Raw genomic sequence first — 17906 nt, forward strand, 5'->3', positions numbered from 1 at the left:
GAACCCTGAACACTTATGAAAGTTCACATCAGGGGGAGGAGAGAAGCACTTGTCCTTGCAGAGTCCCCCCAGGTACCCCAAACTGTGTGGCATCGAGTGTCCATCATGACTGGGCTGAGAGGCAGAACCATGGTGCCGACCATGGTGACCCTGGGCAGCTGCGCTGAGGCCAGGACATCCCTGCCACGCCCACGGACGTGATTGTGTAGCACAGCACTGTGTTCTGTCACATTTCCAAAGTTACTCTGCTCATCTTAGCTCACGGAGTCCTGGGAAATTACCCCCGCTTATTTTACATAAAATAAAAAATGGATGCCAAGCCCCAGAGAGACAAAGCGTCTAGTGGTCTGTCTCGCAGTCAGCTCTCCAGCACCACCTCCCACGCACTGTGTAGCCTCAGGTGAGACGGTTCACCTTCCTGAGCCTCAGTTTCCCGATCTGTGAAATGGGCATGACTGCGTTCCCTTTGGGGCGGTGGGTCTGTTTCGGGGGTTAGCAGAACAGTGCCTGGTGGGCTCAGTGTGCGCGTCTGTCAGCTGTCAGTGCAGCAGGGAGGGAGGGCCAGAGCCCAGGCCTGCCGGTGGTGGAGTGGTCGAGGAGACCCAATTCGAAACCAGACAGATTTGCTCTTGTCAAGACCGCCTCTGTTCCTGGCCAACAGTGTGAAACTGGTCACCGGGCAGAATCTCTCGTGGTGGTGGGTGTCCCAGCGAGAGGGTGGGAGATGGTGCTGGCCCGTGGGCGCTCATGGGGGTCGGCACTGTCCGTGGCGGGATTCCTGTTGTTTTCATCACCGTTAGCTTGTCCACGAGTGTTAGCCGTAGCGTTATGATGTCTGAGCAGTTAATGTGGGCCGTTTTCACCTCCAGAGAAGATGCTTAAGGGGGACTTCCTGCAGTTTCCTGTGGCCTCCGGACAGACGGGACGAAACAGAATGATGGAGGGACTGTGGGAATTGGACACGTCTGATTCCTTTGCCCCTTCTCTTCCTGAAGGAAGCGAGTGGAGGGTGGGGAGCAGCTCTTGAGGGCGGGGACAGGGACGCTTTCGGTAACAGGTCAGACTTTGTAGGCCAGGCGATTTCTGTCCCGAGTCCCCCACTCGGCCACCCCCGCGTGAATGCAGTGTAGGTACCGCGCGAGCCAGTGGGCGGGCCGTGTCCCCGTGGACCGAGACTCACACCACGGGGTGCAGAGTGGCCCGCTTTAGGAACTAAGGAAGGGCTCCTTGACACCACCCGGGCAAGGGTAGGCGGAGCGTTTACATTTTAAAGGTCACCTTCCCCTCTTCTTCATGGGGAGACCTCGTGGGGCTGCAGAGCATCAAACGTCCCCGAGGCAAACCTGGTCGGCCCCACCGAACGTCAAGGGCGGGCTTTCGGCTGCTTGATGTTAGACTTCGGCTCGGTGTCAGCGGGTCATTCCCGTGCTGGTTCGGGGAACTTTGGTTCCTAGCACACGCCAGGGTCTTCCCAAGCCCCTGGCCCCTGCCCCCTGAGATGGCACCAGGTATGACCCCCTGCTGGCTTCCTGTGGAGAGGCGGCGGTGCCCGGCATCCCCAGACTCTGCATCTTCTCCTCATTCTTCGGAGACTGCAGGGGGTGAGCCCTGCCAGTCTTCAGATGGTTCCCTTGAAAGGAGGGGACCTTGCGAGCTCCCCGGGCCGGCGGCGTCCGGATTGTAGCCTACTCCGGGCCCAGGCTCTGTTGTGCTTGCTTAACACTTGGGTTTCTGCCAGGTGATTTGCCTGTAAGCTACGCATAGAAGGAAAAAGCAACCATCCATCTAAAGCAGTCAGATTTTGGCCTTAATTAAAATGCAGAATAAATATGTAAAGGCTAAAGAGCATGAATTATAGATACCAGGGTTTCTGTATTAAATCGGTGCCCATCCACAGAGGCACGTGTGTGGACGGCAGGGAGGAGGCCGCGCCCGGGTCGGGAGGCAGTGTGATCGTGGTCCTGCTGAGCAAGGCGGAGACGGACCTGTTGTGGGAGAGCGAAGCCCGCCTCTCGTTTCGCTGCTCCGAGGTTTGCCCGCTCTGCTCCGCAGCGGCTAATCCTGACCCCGCTGTTTAAGTTGCTCCACCAAGGCGAGAAAAGCCGCCTTCAGCCTCTTAGAAAACCTTGCTCACCCGGCTGGAGGAGCAAAGCCTTTCTATTCACCGCTGCTCCCTGAGCCCCGAGCACGGCGGAGGGGCTTCCGGGGCGGCGCGACCAGTCTCGGGTCACAGAGGGGGCCAGGCATGGCTCTCTCGCCTGGCAAGTGGGGGGCTCTGGGCCCCAAGAAACCTCTTTCAGCCCAGGACTGCCCTGTTCACAGCCGGGATGGACGGAGGGAAGGGACTCTGGGGTGTGGGGTTCCACGTTCCTAAGTGGGATTCCTTTTCTTAACATTCAAATTTTACAAATTGGTATTCGTTGGAGGTTACGGGCACATTGTTCTACAGCATAGCGTGGGGAATTAATCCACGTGACTCAGGAAGTCTGCAAAAACAAGTGAATTAAATGTGAAACTAGCAATTATGTTGTAATCGATATGGGTGCGGCGAGGGTAGCTGTGTGTAACAGAGGTGCTTTTCTAGAGAGCACCCAGCATTTCAAGGGAGTTCGCTTTAGAGAGGAGTGATATTTAAAAAAATTCCAGAACTTCCAGTGCAAAAGGAATGGCATCATCAGCCTGTGGAACGTAGTCCCGGTCCTTCCTGGGTGATCCTCGGAGGCTGGTTTGGGGTGGGGGGCTCAGGGCTGTTGGAGCAGGTGCTGGTTCGGGTCGCCCTGGCCAGAGGCAGAAGCTGGAGGTGTTTCTGGTGCTGGAGGGAGGGCTGGAGTGGAGGGGGGAGGCTCTGCATGGCTTCCGTGTCTGTCTGTCTGTCTGTTTCTCGGCCTGCCCGACGCTGTGACTGGCAGACACTGTAGATGACTGTCCTCTCCTTTTGGGTCGTTCTAGGCAGCTCTGCCAGGACATGTACCTGACGATACCTGTGGTAGGTTTGTATGAGGGAGGAGGACGGACCCCGCAAGGTAAAAATAACAAACAAATGAAGCCCCTTTGCTGTTGCAGTTTATTTTTCTGACTGTGTGAGGCTCAGTTTCATATCTGGCACACGGAGAGATGCCCGCCAGACCCGGGTGAGCTGGCAGCATCTTTGAGCCCAGCTACTGGACCAGGAGTGGGCACCTGGCCGGTTCCGCCGCCGCCTGCTTTGCAAACGGAACATCGTTGGAGCAGCCGGACTTGTTCTGTGCGGCGTGCTCGGGCCGCGTCCCAGCTGCCACGGCAGAATCGGACGGTTGCAGTGGAGCCTGGGGTCTGCAAAGCCTAAGAGGTCTGCGACCTGGCCCTTTGCAGAAAATGTTTGCTGGCCCCTGCACTAGACTATAGGGGGGAAAAAAAAATCAAATCCAACTTAATTTTGGAAAAAAAAAAATCTTGAGATTCCAGCTTCTGTAATCATAGAGCTAGGAGGGCCTTCTGCTCACCAAGCCTCCCAGTCGACTATGACTTCTGGTGGCCAGACGGGCGTCCAGTCTGTTGGACCACATAGCACAGGTGGACTTGGTGGTCTGTCAACAGGGAAGTGGACAAATGCAGTTCTCCCTCTCTCTCTCTCTCTCTGTCTGTCTCAAGCCAGGTAACAGAAATCATGGGTGTGACAGGCAGATTCTGCACTTGTGATGAAAGGGTGAAGGTCAAGCTGCTCCAGCCTCCTTCGCCAGCGAAGCCCCTGGCTGACTGAAATGTGTCAGAAATGCACCCGGTGGCCAGGCTGACCCAGCGGACGGAGCTCTCGGGCGTCCCGTTGGCCTGCTCCGCGGCGTCCACTGCTCCCCCTCCGTGTGTCTGCAGCTGCCCTGGTGGCTCACACCAGTAATGACTGCGCCCGGAGGCCTGAGGCTGGCGTCCGCGGCCCCGTCATCTTCCCTGTGTGCCCGGGAACGCGGGAATGTCAGGACTCTTGCAGGGTAATTACCGCATCTACAGACAGACAAGATGCCAGCCCAGATGGGACACCCCGTAATCTTGCAGCAACAGAAACAAACCGCAGTGTCTTGATTACTCCTCATGTGAACGGTGCTTACCGCATCTTCGAAGCGCCGAGAACCGCAGCGTCTCGTAAGCGAACCTACTCGGCAGTGTATCTGTTTGTAGCTGTCCGCGCATAACCCCCTCGCCCTCCTCCTCCGAGCCTTCCTGATCACCCAGCTTTGTGCTTTTGGTTTGCAGTTTAGAACCATGTGATCTTCTCAAACCTTTCCCCTCCACTGAAGATTTAAAAACAAATCTGTCAAACGACATTCCCCTAAAATAATAACCTGTAGAGGTGTGTGCAAAAATACCACATCCTTAGCATCCAGAGAACCCACAGTTTTGATAACTTTAATTGGATCCCTGAAGCAAAATTTTTCTTAGACTAACCCAGGCATATTTCTTAAAACATGGCAGAATCTGGCCTTAGGAAACTCTTTTAATTCTCATATATCAAAATTACTGGCTGTTTGCATAAGAACTATTCTATAGAGGATTATCTACTTAAGATGTAATTGTGTACGAAGAATGAATCGCAACTATAGAACAAATTCAGAATGCAGGCGTAACATGTCGAGGCCACTCAAGTTCTTTAGAGACTTATTCATTTATTCATTTTTATATTTCTGTTTGCTCTTACTCCTTCCTCCTTCGCTCGTTGTCTGGCTGAGCTTAAAGCCACTGGTTTTGGTGGGACTGGGTCTGGAAGCGTTGAAGGACTTCCAAGATGCCCGTAGCTGTGTCCAGGTGGGAAGGACGAGTTCCATGCTCACATGGGCAGAGATGGATTCGCTGCCACAGATCCGCGTCGCCCAGAACTCAGCGACAGTCACACCCTGCAGACTCCATATGTCCGAAGTGCGGGGCCAGGAGGAATGCACCTGCTCTCTTGGTTGATACAGAACTAACCTGTGGTCCCACCGCACCCCGATTCGGAGGATTTCCAGATTTGTCAGGCCACCCAGAGAAGTCCAGAGAGGGGACTTCAGACAGAAAAGCCCCTCACTGATGCCGCCGTTTCTCCCCGCACTGGGTTTGGAGAGCTTGGCGGGTGTGTGGCTGGAGGGGGCAGGCGGGAGAGGTGGACGCCGTGGACGGGGGAGCTCGGGTCTCTGTCCTGCTCCCCTCACGCTGCTGCTGGCCATGCCGAGAGCCCTTGCCGCTCGGGACTCGGGCCGTGGCTCCGCCATCTGTGGAACGTTCGCTTTCCCGTGTCCATGGCTCGGCGTCGCTGGACGTGATCCGGGGGGCTTTCTGCACTGAGTGTTGAGGACAATTGTAGGCACCTGCTGTCTGCTGTGGAAGCTGAGAACCCCGACTGTCCCACCCCAGGACTGACGGGGTGTGTCTGAAATGGGCCGTACTCAGTAGTTCTGAACTGGGGGTAGCTTTGCTCCCCGGGGACCTTTGACAATGTCTGGACACATTTTCGACAGGAAGGTCTGAGTCCCAGGAAGGATATAAAGCTGGGGTCACAACCTCAAATGCCCACAATGCCAGGTAGGTGAATCAGGCAGAAGGGTCTGCGTATGAAAGACATAAGAACATTCTTCATTTCCACAGCAAAAAAGATTTTTTTTTTTTGCTTTGAAATTTGTGTCCCTCTTGGTCTGTGTTTGAGTTTTCTTCTTATGATACACCCTCAGGTATAAGAAGCAGCTTTGGCCCTGGCTGGTTTGGCTCAGCAGTTAGAGCGTCGGCCTGCGGTCTGGAGAGACCCGGGTTCGGTTCCTACTAAGGGCATGTACCTCGGTTGCAGTTTATCCCCGGCCCTGGTTGGGTCATGTGGGTGGCGACCCATCGATGTGTCCCTTTCACATCGATGTTTCTCTCTCTCTTTCTCCCTCCCACTCTATCCGAACAAAATATCAAAAAATGTCCTCGAGTGAGGATTAAAAAAAAAAAGCAGCAGCTTTGTAGTCCCAGACAAGAAAGAGGGCAAGTATAGTGATAAACAGCAACTTGACCTGGACGGTGAGGAGTTAGGGAGTGGTGGGGACTGCGGCAAACTGGGGAGCGAGTGTCCTGCTGAAGGGAACAGCTGCGGTCCCAGCAGACAGATGTTGCCACGGGAAATGCGCGTCCAGGGTGGCTCAGTCTTCTCCTTTAAACAATTATTTTCTTAAAAGTTGATATTAGAGAGGAAGGGGGAGAGAGAGAGAAGCATCGATGAGCCACCTCCTGCACGCCCCCCACTGGGGATCGGGCCCACAACCTGGGCAGGTGCCCTGACCGGGAATCATACCCGCGACCTCTCGGTGCAGGGTCGACGCTCAACCACTGAGCCACACCGGGCTCTTCTCCTTTTTAAAGAGACACTAGAAATCTTCATTTTCATGTGAACTTTCCATATTTAAAACAAACAAAAAAAAGTGTGAAGCAAAGAAAACATACCTATGGCTTATATTTGACTTGCCGAACACCAACTTGAGACTTGTGGTTTTTCTTTTTAGCCAAAGAAGGAAGATGTTAAATATCTTTGTCATCGGGCTCACTGACCGTCTCCCCCCGCCCTCCCCGCCCTTAGTCTATTCAGAAATCGGCTTCTAGACTTGTCCTTCTGAGGACACTTGCTGCACTGAACCCTTTGCTCTAGTTCACAGCCTGTCACCAGCCTCTCAGTTTAAGAGCCACCCACAGACACGCGCTGTGGATGTTAACGGGAGGGTCACACACGCGCCAAGTCCTGAAAGCCACAGAGCAGGCGGTTCTGGGGTGGCCCCAGGGCGGGGAGCAGATGCGAGGACGGAAGAGTGCGGGTGGCTGCTGAGACCAGGGCTCGGAGGCTGGGTTCCCGCGGAGTGACCGAGTGACCGAGAAGGCTTGCATTGGTCCAGCCCAGGAGGGGCCGCAGAGGGAGCTGTTGGCGGGGTTAGAGCTGGCTGGGTTGGTGGCAGGAGTATTTGGGAGAGCTGGCGTAGTGAGGGACAGGGTGCATTGGAGCAGGGGGACCGCGTCCTGGCACTGATGGGCGCGGGACGGAGCAGAGCGGTACGAACTGCGTCAGGGAGGGAAACACAGCTGGAGTTGGAGCCCACGGGGCGGGAGGGATGAGAACACGAGCCCTTCTTGACTGTGAAGTGCGGCGGGGACGCGCGTGGATGCTGGAGCCGGGTGTGGGTTTGAGTCACGCTCCACCATCAGCTGGCCGTGACCATGGCCATACCCCTTCATGTCTCTGCCTCAGCGTCCTGTCCTGTAACACAGAATATCATAGCATCGACCTCACAGGATTGTCTTGAAGTTACATGGATCAACATTTGTCAAGAGCGTAGGAAAATATGTGATGTGTAAGATGCACTAAGTCGTTGGTAGACGAACAAAATGTGAGCTTCTTACGTTTCTAACCACTGGATCTGTGTCATCACACTGGATCCGTACCGACAATCCTGGCATCCATGCTGGAGGTGGGCAGTGACCTTATCTTCCTGTTTTGCAGAGGAAACCACCAGGCTCAGAGAGGTTAGGTACGATTCCTGATGTCACACAGTAACCGGCAGAGCTGAAAACTGAACCCAGTCTGACATCAGAGACAGAGCAACGTGACCTAAGCAGTCGGTGCTCGAGGGCTAGCGCAGTTCTCCAGGGGCCTGTCCTGGAATCACAGGTGGCCCCCTACTGGGATGGACGGAAACGAGACCACCTGCCTGCAGGGTGGGCTGTGCCAGGGCTTCAGCTGGGTGGCCAGAGCTGGGTCTGGAGTTCGCTTCTCGGTCTTGGACTCCAGTGACCACTGAGCGAGACCAGAGCGAAGGAGCAGGTCTCCAGCAGCGAGGGGACAACCACCTCTGTAAGTTTCCTCCCAGCCTCCTCTGACCCCGCCGAGGTCTGGAATAAAACATGTGCCGCCGCCGTGGTGTTCCCCTCATCACAGAGATCCGGGCAGGCGCGTCCGCTCCGCACGCCTTCCCTCCGCATGTCTCTGAAGCAGCCCCAGCTTTGTGTCGAGATCCCGAATGTCGTTTCAGACCGATCAGCCTCTCCAGGCTTTGTTTGTGTACATCAGAGGGAAGTGCAGCTCTGTCATCAGTGCGCGTTGACAGGTGGTGAGGGCAACTCTGCAGGTACAGGCTGCCTCCATTTCCCACTGCACAGTGCACACACTGCCACCCCCCACATGCATGCACAGTGCACATGCATATGCATGCAACACACACGCACATGCACACACACATGTGCACATGCATGACAACACACAACACACACCCATGCACACACACACATGCACACATGCATACATACACACGCCAATACAACACACACTAACGTGCACACACATGCACACGTACACACATGCCTAAGCATGCACACACAATACACATCACATGCATATACATGTGCACACACATGCACAAACGCATGCAGTGCACACAATGCACACATGTGCACACACACCCCTTACTGGTTGATATTCTCCCCTCTTGCCAGGCTGGGTAACTAACAAAGACTTCCCCCTGGCAATTTCCCTTCCCGCTGCAGGCACCGTGCACTCGGCAACTGTACACAGGCCCAAACGTGCGATGTCGTGTGGGCCCCCCGTGGGTGGCAGAGATGGGTCACATTCACCGGCGAGGTTGCTGCTGGAACACACACTGGGAACGAAACCGGAATTTCGTGGTGGGTCCTGGGATGGGCCGCTCCCGCCGGCAGGCTGAGGGATGGCCCCTCGCGCCGGCTGCCGTCTGTCTCAGGTCAGCAAGGGGAGAGGCAGGAGGACCGTGTGCTGCAGAAGGAAACCCCAAGGATCCACGGGGCCTTCGCTTGGGTGGAAAAGAACAACGCAGAGAGGTGGATGGGATGGAACCGAAGCCGCTGCTGGTCAGGCTGTGGGTTTGGGCTCCCGAGGAGCCTCAGCCTGCCCTTTGCCTCTGGGGGCGAGGAACTGGCCACTCGTTGGGTCTGGGTGGTTCACGGAATGAAACCTGGGAGCATTCCCAACCCCCCACCCTGCACGTCTGTTTTCATAAACAATCCTCACCTTGTCTGTGGATTTATCTCCTAAATACAGCTTGACCCTCTTGACTCTGGTCTGCCACGGCTACGCCAGACCAAGCTGCCTTCTCCCCGTCTCCTCTGCAGTGGCCCCCCAGCTGGCCTGTGGTCCCCGCGGAGCTGCAGCCGGGGGTGTCTTCACAAGGCAGGTCGATCGCATTTCACCTCCTTGCCTCACCCTCCCTCCCTGCTTGGGGTCGTTCATGAGCTCCCTGTCACTTCTAAAACTTTTTTTTTTTATCCTCACTTGAGGACATTTTTCCATTTTTTGTACAGATAGAGTGGGAGGGAGAGAGAGAGAGAGAGAAATATCGACATGAAAGGGACACATCGAGTGGCTGCCACCCGCACAACCAACCAGGGCCGGGGACAAACTGCAACCGAGGTACGTGCCCCTAGCGGGAACCGAACCCGGGTCTCTCTGGACCGCAGGCCGATGCTCTAACCGCTGAGCCAAACCGGCCAGGGCTCCCTGTCACTTTTAGGTGAAGTGCAAAAGTCTTAGGGCCACGGTTTTGTTTGGAGCACTTTAGGACAGCATCCGGCCTCAGCTCCAGATGGTCTCCAGCTCCAGCTTCTCACCCTCAGGGCACCTTTGGCCCCTCCCCCGGCACTGGCCCCACCCACCGCCAGGGTCCTGCCTAGGGTCTCAGGTCCCTTCACTTGGCTTGGCTGCCAGCTAGCCATTCTGCAGCAGTGAGCACAGTTGGCGCAGTCATGCAGTGTGCATCTGTCAAGTCCGTGCTCTGCGCTGGGTGCTGTTCTAGGGGCTGCTACAGAACAAGGGGACAGATTTCCCTCCCTCATGGGCTTCTGTTCTCTTAGCAAGAGAGGCAGTGGGCCAGGTGGTGGCATTGCAGGTGGTGACAGGTGAGGGGAGGTTGAAGCAGACTGACCGGCAGGGAGTTAGAAAAGGTGGGTGGGCCCAGCTGGTGTGGCTCACTGATTGAGCGCTGACCCCTGCACCGAGAGGTCGCCGGTTCGATTCCCGGTCAGGACACATGCCCAGGTTGTGGGCCCGATCCCCAGTGGGGGGCATGCAGCAGGCGGCCAGTTGATGTTCTCTCTCGTCAATGTTTCTGACTCTCTCCCTCTCCCTTCCTCTCTCTAAAAATCAATAAAGAAAGAGAAGGTGAGTGGGAGGAGGGCTACTACAGGGGTCAGGTACGTCGTTTCTGAGCAGATGACTTTTGAGCAAGACCTGATGAGCTGAGGGTGTGAGCCTGGGAGTCCTGAGCCCCGGGGAAGCCTTCAGCGACCGGGTCTGTTCCTGCTGCTGCACGCGCAGGACCACGCGCTGCTTGGCGTTGTTGATCGTGACTGGACATCCTGCGCGCATTTGTGCGATTTGTGTGATCAGCATCCGTGTCTTGGATAGGTCGTCAGCTCCAAGAGGGCACAGACTGCCCTCTTTTCCTCTGTTCTTCCCTTTCCAGAACCAGAATCTCAGATGATCAAGGGCAGAAAAGTGTGACTTTCTTGTTGGCTTAAAAAGTAAGCTTGCCCGGGTTTGGAAAGGGGTAGGGGAGGATGAGTGGGCACAGAGGGGTCTCAGGGTAGTGACACTTCTGTAGGAGGCTGCAATGGCAGAAACGTGTCATCATAGATTTGTCAAAGCTCATGGACTGTACGGCACAGAGCGAGAACCCTGATGTCAACTGTGGGCTTCGGATGACAATGTGGTGGGTAGGTTCATCGATGGTGAGGCATGTGCCTCTCTGGCCCTGGCCGGTGTGGCTCAGCAGTTGGCGCGTTGGCCCACGGACCAAAGGGTCGAGAGGCGGGTTCGATTCAGGTCAAGGGCAGGTACCTGGGTTGCAGGTTCGATCCCCAGCCCTGGTCGGGGTTGTGCAGGAGGCAGCCAATCGATGTGTCTCTCTCATATGGATGTTTCTCTCTCCCTCCCCCTTCCATTCTCTCTAAAACTCAAGGCAAAAATATCCTGGGGGGTGGATTAACAACAACAACAAGGGAATGTGCCAGTCTGGTGTGGGATTTGAGGGGGGAGGCGGTGCATGTGGGGTCAGGGGGCTCTGGGAGTCTCTGTGCTTTCTGCTCAGTTTAGCTGTGAAGCTAAAACTGCTCTAAAAAAATAAAGCACATGAACAATATAAATTTATTGAGCACCTACTACAACACAACTGCTGCCCCCTGTACTTTTCCTCACTCCCCTCTCTCCCCTGTGGAAATACACTCCATGAGTGACGGGTTGAACTATGTTCTACAAATCCACAGATTGAAGTCCTCATGCCCAGTGCCTTAGCAGGTGACTGTATTTGGAGACAGGGTCTTGGAAGAGGAACTTCAGTTAAAATGAGGTCATTTGAGTGGACTCTAACCCAACAGGCTGGTGTCCTTGTCAAGAGGAGGAGCTTAGGACACAGACACACGCAGAGAAGACCCTGTGAGGACACAGGGAGAAGAGGGCCCTCTGACGTCAGGAGGGAGGTTTCAGAAAAAATCCACCTTGCCGACACCTTGACCTTGACCTTTGGCCTCCAACACTGGGAGAAAACGAATGTGTTGTTTAAGCCACCAGGGCGACAGCACTTTGTCACAGCAGCCTGGTGAGCAAGTACACCGTCCCTAACACATTCAGCCTGATCTGCCCTCCCCCACGGGAAGGAACGGGCACATCTGGCCGGGGACCTGGTTTGGTAATAAAGTGTTATTGGCACACAGCCAGGCCCACTTGTTCACTTACCGTCTGTGGCTGATTTTGTGCTACAAAAGCAGAGTTGAGCAGTCTTGACCACAAAGCTGGAGATATTAGCTACCCAGCATTTTACGGACGTGCGTGCTGACCTTTGGCCGGGAAGAGTGGTCTGCAGCCAGGGCTGTGGACTCAGACAGGCGTGGGTTCCAGGCCCTGCTGTGTTATTGACAAACCAGCTAAATCACTAAATGCCTCCGAGCCTCCGTTTTCTTATCTGTACATTGGGCACAATAATGGTTTCTCCTTCCTAGGACTGTGAGAATCAAAGGTGATCATGAGTGTAAATGACAGCTCAAGGCTTGGCACGATCCTGAGCAAAAAGCGTTCCTTATTGTTACAATTATTAGTATCCAATAGGGGAGAATGGAGGGACATCTGTAACAAAAAATCATTAAATAAAAAAAAACATGGACACCAGTTTGGCAGGTTCTAGTGCGGAATGCTCGGATTCTGGGCGCATCGGTACATGGGTTTCTCGTCTGACCGGCGGTTTTTTCTTGAGTGGAAAATAATTGCCGGACGATTTTGGAAACTGCGTCATTCCAACTCCGAATGGATTGTTTGAATAAGTGCTAAAAGCATAACCAGCCTCCTCCCTGGTTTGGTTTGCTTTTTCTCTCTTTTCCTTTTCCCTTGAAGCACAAGCCAAAAAAATGTCTCTTCTTAGCCCTCAGGGCCGGCCATGTCACACTCCCTCCCACGGAGCCCTTGCAGAAAGATCCGAAACCTTCGGATAAAGGCGGGTGGTGGGGGAGGGGCGGGGCAGGGCCATCACCTGGCTGGGAGGCTGCAGGAGGCTCTGTCTGAGGGGCTTCCCGGTGCTGCTGCAGCCAGATCAAACAGGTTTTCCGAAGAGCTCTGTTTAGTAAGTCTTAGTCAGAAGCAAAAAGGAAATGTAACAGCTTCAGTCGCAGGTTGAGTTGGCCGGTGCCTGCTCCCAGAGTTCAGTCCCCTGTTCTCCGAGGTGAGGCCGGCGGACAGTGGGTCATGAAAGCTGTGGTCAGGGGCAGTCGGGTGACAGTTCAGACCTGACTCCACGGTGGGGTACCTCGAAGGGCGTGCCTGACCTTTTGAGCCGGACCCCGACCGCACGAGGGGGCCCTATAGCAGCTTCACCGCTGGGGTGAAGACACGAGATGATGTGTACGGGGAAGGACCGGCCTGGGACCGGCCCCGAGGGAGTGTCCCACACTCACTGGCCGCTGCTGCTGCTGTGAGGAGCGGACATTCCTTTTATTCCCTCTTTCTGTACCGACTTGAGAAATGTATACAGGTACCTGGTTCGAGGCGGTAACTAGGGAAGTAGAGTAATGCAATTTAACGGACGGATGGCTCAGTTTCTATTCCGTGGCAATCTCGGGCGGCAGAGATTGGTGACCCAGAAGGATGAGGAGCCTCGAGACGGGCAGGATCGGAGGGTGGGAGGGGAGGAGAGTATCCTCCTGAGAACCCCGACTCTGTTTGTGGGAAATTATTCTCTTAAATCAGACTTGCAAATGGTTTTTAAAAAGCATTCGTCCCACACAGGCAGCTGCAGAACGGGCTGTACCCTCCCCCCAGTAACCGAGAACCCTCTCCTTTCTCCTCCACTCCTGGGCCCGGCAGCACCCGCGCCTGTGGGGAAGGTGACGGCGACCAGAGCAATGAGGCGGAGGGGTTTCTGTGCCGGTCAGAGCGACGAGGTCGGGAACAGAATTTCTCACGCTGCAGGACTCTGAAGGGAATGTCGCACTTTTTGTGGAAGTTGCTCCTTCAGACGTATTCACTTGCTAACGCGCGCTGTAGAATGTAAGCTATTGGGGGCAATGGGCACTGGCCAGGTTCTAGTTCATTTTTAGGACATGTTAATTGATAAAGTTAGTGACGATTTTGGTAACTGATATTTGGTTAAACTTTTGGATCTTGATTCCTAAAATTCAGTTACGTTTTCAGTAATCCAAGTAACTGTTTCCCCTCGCCATGGTCCCCTTAGAGTCTGAGACCCTGACTAGTTCTCATTGAAAGACCCCAGCACTTTGGACATGGCCCGAGCCATATGGACGGAAGAATGTCATTAAGGAAACACACCCTGTGGTCAGAGTGAAATCTTCATAATTGTAACTTAAGCTTATGTATCCCTTTTGTTTCTTGCCCAGCTGGCCAGTCACTTTACTGTCACAACTCTGAAGGCAGTAACTGAGAAATTCCTTGGACATCTCTTCTCTGAGCCGATCTGTCCCCGATCCCTTACCTCGTTCTTGTCTTTGAATCAGGTTTAAACTCAGTTCTTGAGAGGCGCTGGGCTGCACGCCCCCACCCCCCAGATGAAGAGCTCTTGGGATACATGGGGTAATAATTCCAGAGCCACATCATTTGCGAGGTGGCAAATCTAATTATAGGTAATTAGGAGTTACCCCAAGATTCTTTAGAAAGTAGCTTGGTATTGCCTATTGATCATAAGCAACTGAATCTGAATAAAACTAATTTGAAATAGATTGACTACTAATTTCTACCATTATTTAGACATTTCCCATGAGCTTATTATTAAATTGCGTTTAACTTTAGTATCCTCAAATATAATAGCCACAGGTGCTGGCAGATGTTTCACAGGTACTGGCTACCTCCTCACACTATGCTGAGATACTCTCTATACTGTCCACGTGGTGTTAGACTCATTAAGACTTTCTAGTAGCAAATGGGATGAACTAGCCCTTTAAGTCGGGAGCAGCAATTTACTGCTCTCCCTCATTTCTGTCTCTTTCCACCCCCGGAACTTTTTCAAAGCAGAAATAGCTTTTTTATTATGAAAAATCTCTCTTACACACATTGAAAGACTTCAGAAGATTGCAAAAAATACCAACTACCTTTAACTCACCCCCAAAGATAATTCCCAAGGAACTTTTTGGAATAGATCTTTGGTTGGCCTGTCTGTATCTCATTGTCTCCCATTCTATTTAGAAACATGAAATTATCCCATCTGTTCTGTTTTTGCAGGGTGATTTTTATCCCTTTATTAAGTGGTACTTCATTAAGTATCCTTCCATCATCAATAAATATAGATCTTTATCATCATTTTAAATGACTGGAGTGGGTCTGTATTAGGAGATGTGTATTGGGCACATCCGTCAGCATTTCACAATGATTTCATTGCTGCCTCGCTCTCTGGCCACTGCTGTGGAGAACATTTTCCCAGAGGCATTGGCTAGCCCTGTGCAGAGTTAGTTCATGGGGGAAGGAGTAGTATTTTCAATAGATGGTGCTGGAACAACTGGGTATTTACATGCAAAGGAATGAACTCCCATCCTCACCTCGTTTCACGCACGAATATTAAAGTGGAATAGATCATAGTCCTAAAGGTGAGATCTAACAATATAAAATTTATAGAAAAAAAATAAGAGAAAAAAATCTTTTTGACCTTAGGCTAGGCAAAGATGTATTAGATAGGACACAGAATGATGAACCACAAAAGAAATAATTGATGAATTAGACTTTGTCAAAATGAAAAACTTTTCCTTTTCAAAAGATACCATAGAAAATGAAAAGTTGAGCTATGGAAATAGAGAAAATATTTGCAAAACAGATATCTGATAAAGAATTTGTATGCTGAGTAAATAAAAGAACTCATATAACTCAATAAAAGAAGGTAACCCAGTAAAAATACTGGCAAAATATTAAATAAACATTTCACCAAAGAATAAATATGAATGGTGAATAAGCCCAGGAAAAGTTGCTGTACATCATTGGCCCTTAGGGAAATGCAAACTAAAATCACAACGATACTATACTTCACATCTCCTGGAAAGGCTAAAATTAAAGACCGACAGTAATAAGTGCTGTCAAGGATGGGAATACAAAAACATGTAAGTAGTTCTTATAAATGTATACAATACTTACCATGTGACCAAGCAATCTCATTCTTGGGTATTTTCCCAAAAGAAGTAAGAATGTATGTTCACACAGAGATGTGTACTCAAATGTTCGTCGCAGATTTAGTCACACCAGCAGAAAGCTGGAAACAACCCAGAAGTCCATGGATAAACGAATTGTCTGTCTGTACAACAGAACACTGTTCTGCCAAATAAGGGCTGTACAACAAATATACACTCTAGGCATGAATGAGCCTCAGAGGCATTATTATAAGTGATATAAGCCAGGGACAAGAGAGCTCATGAAATTCTAGAAGAGACAGAAATTATATTGACAGGACGTAGATGGGTGGTTGCCAAGACCTGGGGTGGGAGTGGGGATTGGTGGTTCAGGAGGGATCTTTTGGGGGTGATGACTATTTTCTCTGTCATGATTGTGGTTGTGGATCCGTGACAGTACCCACTGTCAAAATCCAGCAGACTACATTTAAAGCGAGTCAAGTGTACTGTATGTAAGTTATGTCCCTAAAGAAGATGAAAGGAAATAAGGTCTCTATGGGGACTCACATAGAGGAACGCGCCGCGGTTTCTGCTCCTGTGGAATGGTTCGCACCACCCCGCAGGTTCAGGTTCTAGAATCACTCAGTAGGCGTTTTTCAAGGAGCAACACTTCCGTTAGTCGCATCTGTAAAACTCCACCGTCCACACTGCTGTCAGGACTGTGATCTCTCTATGTGAACTCGTCAAGGGGAACTGTCTGGCCAGGAGCATCCTAGCCCTTGTCTCGGCACAGTTAGCAAACGCTGAGCTGTGCAGCAAGGAGGGCCCATCCGCTGCCTCTGACCTGCAGTGCTGTCCCTGGCTCAGGACGGGTTTTGAGGAGCCGGGGCAGACACCTTGCCCTCCACGGCCCCAGCCTGGCCCGTATTTTAAACAGTGTTGGAACTGCTTTCTTTCAGCCCTCTTCGATTCTCCCCCGGTCCCCGCCCTGCCCCCACCAAGGATTTAAGCCCCTTTCCTCCCATCACCGGTCACGGATCTCTCTGTGAAACATGCAGATGGAGGTAACTGGTTCGGAGATGGTTCGCTCTCTTGAACTGGGACCTTGTTTTCCCCCTTCAATTTACCTTCTGCACAGCTCGATACGCCTTGTTGGCACCAAATAAATAAGCCGTAATTAATACATATTTAGCTCTTGTACTGTTTATTTTCCTCCTGAAACTCAGATTGGAATATGCACCCTGGAGCTCGAGTGTTGGAATACTAAGTCAGGGAGATTTTTCTACCCTTCCTTCTCTTGTATTGTAGTAAACTAATTATTTTACCCAGGGGGATGGTGCTTTCCATTTGGATGCTTAACAATTTGGTGACTAAAAATATATAAATACACACACACTTGTAGAAGTGAGTGGTTAATGAACAAACCACAATTATATGCTGAAAGAAAAAAATAGGAAGCTCCTAGAATCCTAATTTGCCCTTAGGAAAGTGTCCCACACAAACGTGGATGTACTGTCGATCGGCACCCGTGTGTCGGACAAACGGTAACACCTGGGAAACAGCCTGGCCTGGCCCACACAGTGTGTTCTGTGCGTGGAAGGGAGTTGTGCTGTTTGTCAACAGCAACATTGTTCAGTGCTTACTACGTGCCAACAGCGAAGTACACGTTATACTGTGCAATCTTTACAACCGTCTTACAGCATAGGAACGGACATTGTGTCCATTTTACAGAGAGGGACACAGAGGCCCACAGAGGTCAAATGAGTTGCCCAAGGTGAGTGCAGAGTTTGAGCCCAGGACTGCCTGGTCCCAGGTCGGGGTTCTCCGCCGCTGCCCCCACTTGCCCGTGGCCGGCCTGTGGAACTCTGACGCCATCCTCACCCAGCAGTCTTGGGTTGGCACTGCCGGGCTGGCAGAGTTTTATGTCCAGCAGCCAACAGGGAGAGTGACAGTCAGATAATTAACTTGTCTTCCCTGAAGGAGCTTTGTGCATGGGACAGTCTTTAAATGGGGTATGAAAAGGCACTTGGCAAATTGCAAAAGGAAGGAATGCTTCAAAGTGAAAAATGGATGCACATTTATCAACTTCCGGCAAGGAAAGAGCAGGCACCGTCCATCCCATCCGGGGCCTTGGCTGAGGTCGGTTACAAAGTTGCACGGATGACAGGGACAGTTGCCTCCCTGATTCTGCCGAAGCAGAGACCCTCTCCCAGTCATCACACGCCTCAGGCCTCACAGGGCTCCCTCTGATTTAATTTCGTTGTTGTGGCTGCTGTTTCAATAGTGATGGGATTCACCGGAGCGCCCTAGCAGGCAGGCGTTTG

The sequence above is a fragment of the Molossus molossus genome, unplaced genomic scaffold, assembly GCF_014108415.1.
Source record: "Molossus molossus isolate mMolMol1 unplaced genomic scaffold, mMolMol1.p scaffold_m16_p_6, whole genome shotgun sequence".
NCBI classification, from domain to species: Eukaryota; Metazoa; Chordata; class Mammalia; order Chiroptera; family Molossidae; genus Molossus; species Molossus molossus.